This window comes from Rhinolophus hipposideros (genome assembly GCF_964194185.1).
Source record: "Rhinolophus hipposideros genome assembly, chromosome: 5".
In the NCBI taxonomy this organism is placed as follows: Eukaryota; Metazoa; Chordata; class Mammalia; order Chiroptera; family Rhinolophidae; genus Rhinolophus; species Rhinolophus hipposideros.
In genome coordinates, this window is record NC_138051.1 from 43,495,803 (window position 1) to 43,505,901 (window position 10,099).

Genomic DNA, 10,099 nt, shown 5'->3' on the forward strand with positions numbered 1-10,099 from the left:
CACTGTACCCCCGGCCCCGGCATTGCGCCTGGCGTACAACAGATGCTCAGTGAACAGTCACTGAGTAGCCGGGGAAAACAGAAAGGAAAAAACACGTAGCAAGCAACGCCTTATGAACAGTAAGAGACTGAACCAGAATAGATGCCTGTTTCCTGTATAAAATGGAAATATTAGTAGCTACTTTCTCTTAGAGGTATTGTTAAAAATTAAACATAATCATACATGTAAAGGCTTAGAACATAGGACAGTGCCTGGCTCATAGCAGATGCTCAAAAAAGCGTGTTTTTTATGTTTTTTAAAAAAATATTATTATTGATACTTCTTTTTTCTAGGGAGCATCTACTCTACCATGTGGAAGGGCCAAATGACTTATGACTTTTTTTAAAAAAAAGGAAAACATGAGACAGAAAGAAAGAAGGAAGGAAGGAAGGAAGGAAGGAAGGAAGGAAGGAAGGAAGGAAGGAAGAAAGGAAGGAAAAAAGAAAGAAAGAAAGAAAGAAAGAAAGAAGGAAGGAAGGAAGGAAGGAAGGAAGGAAGGAAGGAAGGAAGGAAGGAAGGAAGGAAGGAAGAGAGAGAGAGAGAGAGAGAGAGAGAGAGAGAGAGAGAGAGAGAGAGAGAGAGAGAAGGAATCCTGAGACTTAGCTAGAACTTCTGAGCCCTGGTTCAGTGTCCCAGGCACATAAAGACCTGAACTCCATCAAGTACAGTCACCTGAGAGACTCCACCCACATGGCAGCTTTACTCCTGTTTCTCACTGTGACCCCTTCTCAAAGGAAGCCAAGTCTGCTAAGAGGGTGTTGAGCGAATGCAAAATGTTACAGCTAAATTCCTTCAGAAGAGACTGTAAGGCTGCTGGCCCTTTGGAGTTCTCCAGTGGCCATACCTTCCAGTGACATAAATCCCCACACAGGGCAAACTGATAGCTGCACAGTCACACTCAAAACGTAAGCACAAAAGGCACAGAAAAAGAGGCTACCATTTGAAAATGAACCTATCGTTCCCTTTGTATCTTGGAGGAAAGATAAAAAATCTCTGGATTAGAAGGACACTCCAGAGCCACAAAATAAGCACCTGAGTAAAACGAAGGCAGAAAGTATGATAGGCAATAACGATAGGGGCTGACATTAAAATATTCTAACTAGATTAAAGCCATTCCTACCATCATGGCCACTGCTTTGTACTATCTACACAGCCGCCCAAAGTACCTGGAACAAGAGTTGGCTGAGGAACAGACTGAGATGAGGCATGACCAGTTGTTCAATGGACTGCAACATGGCAGAAAGGACCGTGCTTTTCCATCAAATAAGTAACAGCCATTAGAGGTTGCTTAGCACTCTTGAGTTTACAAAGCTCTGTTTTACAGATGGATGATAGATAGATAGATAGATAGATAGATAGATAGATAGATAGATAGATAATAGATAGATAGATATTGAGATATAATATATATATATATATATGATAATATTTTAGAAATACTTTCCAAATCTTTTTTTCACTTCATTTTGCCCTCAGCGTACCTGCTGAGGAAATCAATGGTATTCATCGCTTCAAAAGAAGGGTAGACACAGCCTAGAATAAAGGAGTCATTCCTCAACTTTGAGTTTCAGATTCAATTTGTATTTTCTATCCATGATAATAATTGTTACCAAGTCACAATTTGTTGAAGGAAAAGTGTTTTCTAAAATCTAAAACTCACTGTTTCTATATTAAGAGTGGTCTGGAATTCTGAGCATAGAACTCTACCAAGATACCAGGTGGGCTAGAGCCTCTCACAGGTAGAGTGCTTTCAAGCTGTTACTGAGATGGAGCTTGGAATGTTAAGATGTTTTGAGGGGCTGAGCTCCTGTGAGAGGAAAGGGAGGAAGTAAGACTGAGAAGTGAAAGAAGCTGAACTTCGAGGCAGGTCCAATGAAGCCTCTGCCAAATCACCAGGGAGCTCTGAAACGAGCATTGCCTATCAGAGTTGTCTACGCCAGGCTGAAATGGCTGGGCTTCTAAGTTCTGCCTTGCTTAAATGTGGGCTGTCCTGGGAATGGTGTGATCTCAGGTGAGGCATCTCTCTGCATCTCAGGCAGTCTCTGCGGGGGGCAGTGAGCTGCAGGCCATTTGCTCACAGAACCCCCAGTGCTGGGATAACAAGTCCTCCCTCAGGGGTAACCCGGGAGGCTCATATCCATGTCTACCACAGCGACCTTCCAATTTGAGCAAGAACTGGAAAAAGAGGGAGAAGGGCAAAAGATGTGATGTGTGTGTTCCTGGGTTCTAGAAAAACTAATATAGTTCTAGTTCTTTGGGAATATCTATCTAAAGAGAGAACAGACTGAGTAGCCTAGTGGTCTGGAAAGCAAGGGCCCCTTTCACAGAGACTTGTGCAGACCCTGCTTCCAGGAGATTGATTTACGAAGAGTGACCACAGTTACAGTCCCAACAACAGCCGTGGACTGTTGCACTAACGGGGGCCTGATGCACTAAGCTACTTGTATTACAAGAGTCAATCTTTCTGGTCAACTGCCCTACTTCTCCTCCAGCTCCAAATCCCACATCAACGCAACAACAGAGCTGTGACCACCTCCATCTGTGCTTGCTAAGGAAGGACTTCAGAGCACATGAAGTAATTTGAATAGCCTATCCCAGCATGGAGAGAATTACAAAGGACTCACTGGCTTCCTCTCTTCCGGACCAGATTCTCTCATGTTCAGTCCTTAGGAGCTGTAGGGCTCTTGAGTTCCAAACCTCGGGGAGAACTTCTAAGCCCAGCAAATTTTGAAAATCCCTGATGAATGCCTTTGTCCCTATTATTCAGAGTAAAGGAGGCATCAATCTCCCCACGTAGGTTTGGCAGCCTTCACAGAGCAGACTAAGGAAAAATGATGATGTTAGCTCAGACCCGGAGGGGGTTTATTATATTAAAGTAAAGAAAATAAATCTTCACACTCCTGCATTTTTGAGTCAGGGCCCCTCCACTTCTCGTCTCACTTGCCAACCCCTCAGAACACCTCGATGAAAAAGAGCTGGAGGAGAAAATGACAGAGCCAGACCGAGGCAGGCCTTTATTCCAGATCACTCAGTAAACCACCAAGAACTGAAACACTCAGGGAAGACTTTTATTTAAACTCTTAGAACAAAGACAAAGTAAGGCTAGCTCAAATGAAGTGGGACTTAACAATATCAAACAGTAATCTAAAAGCAAAATTCCATTTTGGGGTAAATATAGCTAAGACAAATCCCTAATTACGTTTGTCCCCCCAGCTGATGGCCTGCCCAACGCATTCAATTTCATTGAGAGCTAAGCCTCTGCCAAGTTCACACTAAAGGTAATCACATGGAGTTACAATGCGAAGGGACAAGGGATGAATATTTATGTTCTATGTCTGTAATCACACAGCCTAAAAAGCATGTGGCATTACCCCCATGTATTGAGTTTCAGAAAGAATGAAGAAGGGAAGATCTAACTCAGGTTTAGCTAATTCTAAAATTATTTCCACTCTAAAATGTTTTTATTTTAAAGAATATTTGATCTACAGAACTTGAACTCTTCCTTACTGTTCAGAGAATTGGAATATGTCCTCTAGTAAAAAAAAAAAAGAAAATACAAATTTTGAGAAGACCCTGCAGTCCTTCTGGGAATTAAAAATATTTTAAATAATTTTCACCGAGTTGGACCCACACAGCCGTGAATGAGACCAATCTGAACGAGGTTGATAATCGGAAATGTACAGTCATACTCTAAACCACCGCTATTAATAGACCCCGATTTTTTTTCTGGTAAACTCACCAAGGATGAGGGTGAGGGACAGCTGGCAGGCACCTTGTGAGTATGTTAACCATTGAGTGGAATGCTGCTCAACTCACAGCCACGGCTGCAGCTCAAGTTAGTAACGCCTGTGATGATTGAAAATGAAATACAAAGGAGCTGGGTAGTCTGAGCTGGAAGCTCCAAGTTATGAGAAATCTTAGGCTACTCTTCTGCAGAAGCAGCCTGAGGGACAGCTACTCAAGGGACAGCAGCAACTGAGACACTAAAGGCTCCCTATAGAATGTATTCACATTCAACACTCACTATCCCAGCCACATTGTTCTTCACATGGTGATAATCCCTCACCTTATTAACGCTTACTCATGGGTCTCGACTCTGCATGTTTAAATTGCAAAAGGCATTCGCTATATATACATATATATAATTATATCATGTCATATCGTATAATAAAGTTGGAAAAATGAAAAGATAATATTGACATGGTAGAGTCAGAACATGGGAACAGCCTTAGCTATCTGCTTTTTTTCCCTCCTCTGCCTATGACAATTTTCATTTCAGGGCTGGGGGTGCAGATAATACAAGGCTGGGAGTGGCCAACATTCCTAACTCTCATTGCATGGAGGAGAGTCAAAATATATTTTCAAATGACAGATTTCACAGGGCTCCTAATAGTAGATTTTCCAGTATTCCCTCTAATAGGAAGTTGGAAATTCCAACTGTGTTTGAGGCATCAGCAGGTGGAGCTGGAGAGCTGATTGAGCCACTCAGTAAGCGGACACTTCAGACAAATGCTTAGACAATGGAACAGATGGCATTTTGATAGGACAAAGGGCCAATTTACAAAAGACCCTGTGTATTTCTTATGGGGTCCTGTGGATGTTGTCAACGAAAAGTCCTGTGGAATTTCCTATTTATTTCATTCATGTAGTCATTCAAGAATCTTTATTAGATTCCCACCATGTGTCTGGCCAGCCCTGTGTAGAACACTGGGAATGCAGTAGGAATTTAGATATGGTTTTGCCCTCGTGAAACTTACATTGTGAGGAGTTGGCTCAGCTTAGTAGGTAAGGATGTTCATGCTGTTTGGCATTAGATAAAATTTTGTCTACATTCTGGCTCTGCCACTTAGTTCAAAACCATGTAAACTTACATCTTTGGCAATCACCGAATCTATCCTCTATAAAACAAGGATAGCAATATCCATCCCAGTAGTTCTCAACTCTCCTAGAATCACCTGGGAAATTTTTGTAAATATCCAGGCCTGAGCTGCCCCCATAGACTTTGTCAATCAGGCTGGATAGGTGCCAAATCATTAGTCATTTTAAAAGCTACCAGGTACTTCTATTGAGCAGCCAGTGAGAACTACTCTTCTATCCTCCAAAGTTGACAGGATAATTGCACAGAATGATGTTCATGAAGACCTTACATTTAGTAAACACATGACTATTAGCTTTGATTCCCAAACATAATAGGTGTTAACTTAGCAGAGGTCCAGGGATCTTGGAGAAGACTGTTAACCTTAAGTTAGTCAATGAGAAAGGAATTGCTGAAGATAATTCTGAAAGTTTTGTTTCTTGAAAGAAAAAATGACTACCAAGCTATAACTTGATCACAGGTCAAAAACTACCTCTGCACGGATTTTAAATGGGTTAGCTTACTTGGCGATTTCAAGAGATGGCTTGTTCTGGAACTTCTCTATTTATTTATTTTAACTTACATGTTGAGTACAAACCACCACTCAGAATTTAATAATGTTTAATACTAGCAAGTAAGGAGAAGAATTGAGACCATATCTTAGAATTATATCGAGTCCAGTCCTTTCATTTTACAAATAAGAACAAAGAAGACCTAAGAAGTGATTTTCCCAAGATCAAACATCCAATAGGTCATAGTTTTCTTTTGTTTGCTCAGCAGGAACCTATCTAACAGTTTAACTGTATGCAACTTTACATAATAGATGAGTTTCCTACTGGTTGTATGTAAATAGAATCTTTGTACAGTAAACCATTTATTCAATGTACTACAAGAACTTCCTGGTTAAAAGAATAAAACTACAAATCCTTTTTGTTGAAAAGAGAAAGTATTTTCAAGATGGAGACAGGAGTGGCATGGCTCTTTAATTTTTCCAAATCTCTACATAGAAACAGACAAAGCAACTAGATAGCAAAACCAAAGACCCACGGACAGCATTTAAAATGAAAATGTGTCAAGCTATCTCCATGAACCTCAATTACAAATCAGTGGGGACAAAACACCCCAGTGACACCAAACATGCATAGTATTGACTTCTATGCAGGGAAAAGCACAGGAAAGTCACAGGCAATATGACCGACGTGAGAACAGGACACCTCAAAATAACATCAGGTATTAGCTGAAGTACAACAGGGAACAGCAGTTAAAACCAAAAACTGTTTGTGTCAGTCCAACAGTGGGTGAGTACCAGGAGTCACAGTAAGGTCTGACATATATGAACTCTCAAAACTGATTAACCAGGACCCTCTTTTAGGGCAGGGTCAATGTCTAGAGATTTGAAACTACATATTGAAACTTATACTCATGGAATAAAGGCTAAGTAGGACAAAGACAATAGAGACAAAAGGAAAGAGACGTTCCCATTTAAAGTAAGAGTGGAGGCCAGAACCAGTAAATCTCACAATAAGAAAACAATAGGAGAGGGATCTCTGAGAATTGAGAAAAGCTATACTGAACAAAACCTTCTTCTAAAAGTTCAGGAAAAATAATTTCACAAAAAAAGTGAGGAAAAGAAAGGTGTAGAGGTCAAATCCCACACAAAGTTATTCATAAGAACAAAAGAGACGAAGGGGCAAAATAGCATCCCATCAGATAATGGCAGCAACCCAGGAGTAATGAGCCTCCCTAGCAACCCAGATCCTTTGATCGTGGTTTTGATATATACTTCCCAATTAAAAAAATAAAGAGGCATTTTGGGTGAAGGTCTGGTTTTATGTATAAGATGAGCCTGGAACATTTTCTATCAGGTAGTGAGAAAGCTAACAAAAACTATTAAGATCACGTCAAAGGCCCTTAGAAGACAACTTTGAAGAAGCTCCCACCAGCCAAAGATGAGATTATTTGAGCTTCAGAAAGGATAATTGCAATTGGAACCCATCAATTATATTTAAATACATTAATTCATAATAATTTAAAAAATCTAAATGGTTACATTTGGAGGAAAACAAAGAATCAATTATCTTGAGAACTGATAAGAAAAAGAATCAAGTATGTATTTTGTCTTTTCTATGTAAACTTGATATCCCTGGGTATTCAAAGAGTAGATGATAGAAGTCATCTCATTGAAAAATATTCCAAGTAGTAAATGGAAAAGAAATTATAGAACTAGAATGCCACCCTTCTGCAACCTCTAAAGAATGAATGGATTTAGGTAATGATGCTGCTAATGTCACAGAGAGACAAGCAGACATTGTATACTTCTGAGGAAAATCACACCACTGCCTATAGTCTTGCCAAAGGGACAGAACTGAGCTTAATCAAGCCTCTGTATCCAGCTGCCAATTAACAAAAACAGAGAAAACACAGGAACATATTGAGCTATATACCATAGGACACAATCAACAAAATCTGGAAAAAACAGATCAAATGCCCTGGGTTTTTCCAACTGATAAATTATAAGGGGAAAAAAAGGAAAGAGAAGGAAACCTAACTTAAAAGACTTTTTTTCAGGCTATGGTGTACTATCCTAATTAGGGATGGGTGATCGATAAACTATTAACAATATACACACATGTTTTTCTGGTCAACACAGGGTAGCAGGTAAATGCTGTGCTTACCTTCTCTCATAACCACATGAAAATTACAACTAAACTACAGAACAACATCATTGAGAATCACCTCAAGTCTTGCTGACTCAAAGCCCTACAGCTAAGGATATATAGAAAGAGCCACCTCAAGACTGGCAGGAGGGACAGAGACCTGGAATGGGCTGCTCCCACACCCATGTGTGACCATTAAAAATCAGGAGGGATATCTCGGCTGCGGAAGTCCCCCCTGGAGGAGCAAGAGGTCCCAGCACCACACCAGGCTCCCCATCCCAGGGTTCCAGTGGTAATGAGAGAAGTCCCCATAACTTCTGGTTGTGAAAACCAGCAGAGATTGTGGCTAAGTGAGACTGAGGGCAGCTGCAGTCCCAGACACCCATATATACAAAGGAATATTACTCAGCCATTAGAAAGAATGAAATCTTGTTAGCTGCAACAACATAGATGGACCTACAGGATGTTGTGCTGAGTGTATTAAGTCAGACAGCAAAAGACAAATGTCAAATGATTTCTCTTATAAATGGAAACTAAACAACAAAACAAACAAACAAACAAACAAAACAGAAACAAATGCACAGATACAGAGAACATTTTGATGGTTGCCAGATGGAAAGGGGTTGGTGGTGGGTGAAAAAGGGGAAGGGATTAAGAAGTACAAATTGGGGGCCAGCCCAGTGGCTCAGGCATTTAGAGCTCCATGCTCCTAACTCCGAAGGCTGCCGGTTGGATTCCCACATGGGCCAGTGGGCTCTCAACCACAAGGTTGCCCGTACAACTCTAGTCCCGCAAGGGATGGTGGGCAGCGCCCCCTGCAACTAAGACTGAACACGGCACCTTGAGCTGAGCTGTCGCTGAGCTCCTTGATGGCTCAGTTGGTTGGAGTGCGTCCTCTCAACCACAGGTTGCTGGTTCGACTCCCGCAAGGGATGGTGGGCTGTGCCCCCTGCAACTAGCAATGGCAACTGGACCTGGAGCTGAGCTGCGCCCTCCACAACTAAGACTGAAAGGATAACAACTTGACTTGGAAAAGAAAAAAAAGTCCTGGAAGTACACACGGTTCCCCAATAAAGTCCTGTTCCCCTTCCCCAATAAAATCTTTAAAAAAATAAATAAAAGAAAAAAGAAGTACAACTTGGGTGTTACACAGCAGTCATGGGGATGACTAAAAGGGTATAGCATAAAGAATATAGCCAATAACATTATAATAACTATGTATGGTGTCAGATGGACACTAGATTTATCAAGGTGATAGATGGGAGGGGGCAGAGTGAAAAGGGTGAGGGGATTAAGAAATGCAAATTGAAAGTTACAAAATAATCAATGGGATGTAAAGTAAAACACAGAATACAGTCAATAATATGTTAACAACTATGTATAGTGCCAGGTGGGTACTAGACTAGTCAGGAGGATCACTTCTTAAATTATTTAAATTTCTAACCACTATGCTGTACACCCGATATAATGTACAGTATAGGGAATATAGACAATAATATTGTGATAGTGTGGTACGGTGTCAGCTGGTTGCTGGACTTATGATGGTGATCACTTCTTTAGGTATGTAGATGTTAAATAACTATGGTGTGCTCCTGAAACTAATATAATATTGTATGTTACCTATATTTTAATAAAAATCTTTAAAAAATACACGCACATGAAAGTGATTAAAAGTCAGAAACGTGGTTACTTTTAGAAAAAAGGAGGAGTTTGAGGTTGAGACATGAATGGATTTCCAGGGTGGCTGACAAAGTTCTATTTTTTGACCTGTGGTGTTTACAAAGGGGTCCATCTCATAAAAATAAAATAACAATAATAAAAATATAAGATTACTATAAACTATACCTTTATTGTATGTAGCTTTCTTCACATTTGTCTTATTTTACAATAAAACGCTTTTTAAGATCCGTCTACAAAATGAAGAATAAATGTACAAAGCAAATCGAATTAGCCTCCTAAATTCTCTTTTCTTGGTAAATCCATATTTTACAATATAGTTTGCTCAGAGCAAGTATGTGTTTGCTCTCAGAATGTGTTTCCAAGAATCATTACAATATAATCAACCAACAAATATTTATTATGGACCTACTATGTGCAAGATGCCATCCCATTGTAATTGGCTTATAGCTTCAGATACTTGCTCTATTTCCTGGATTAACATCATGCATTGGAAGTATTCACTGTGGATTTGAGTTTTTATGTTTTTGTCTTTGCTGATAATGTTTAGATTTATTAATTCATTGAACTATTGCATTTTGGAGAAGAAAGGCTCATGAAACACTTCCACTCAGCACAAAAGTAAATGGCCATGGTCAGTGGTTCAGCATGCTCCTACAGGTGTCGGCAGCTGGGACTCTGCTCGCTGAGAAGCTGATGTGTGACTGCCCTACACTTAGGGGACTCACCGTCCCAGCCTCACAGCTACACCACATATCAGGAGAACCAGTTCCTCAAAATGACAGTTTCAGAGAGGTTTATAACAGATACCAGTTCCCAGCAAAACTAAAGTGTGTTGGAGAATTTTCACCAACCCAAGGCTGCAAACATC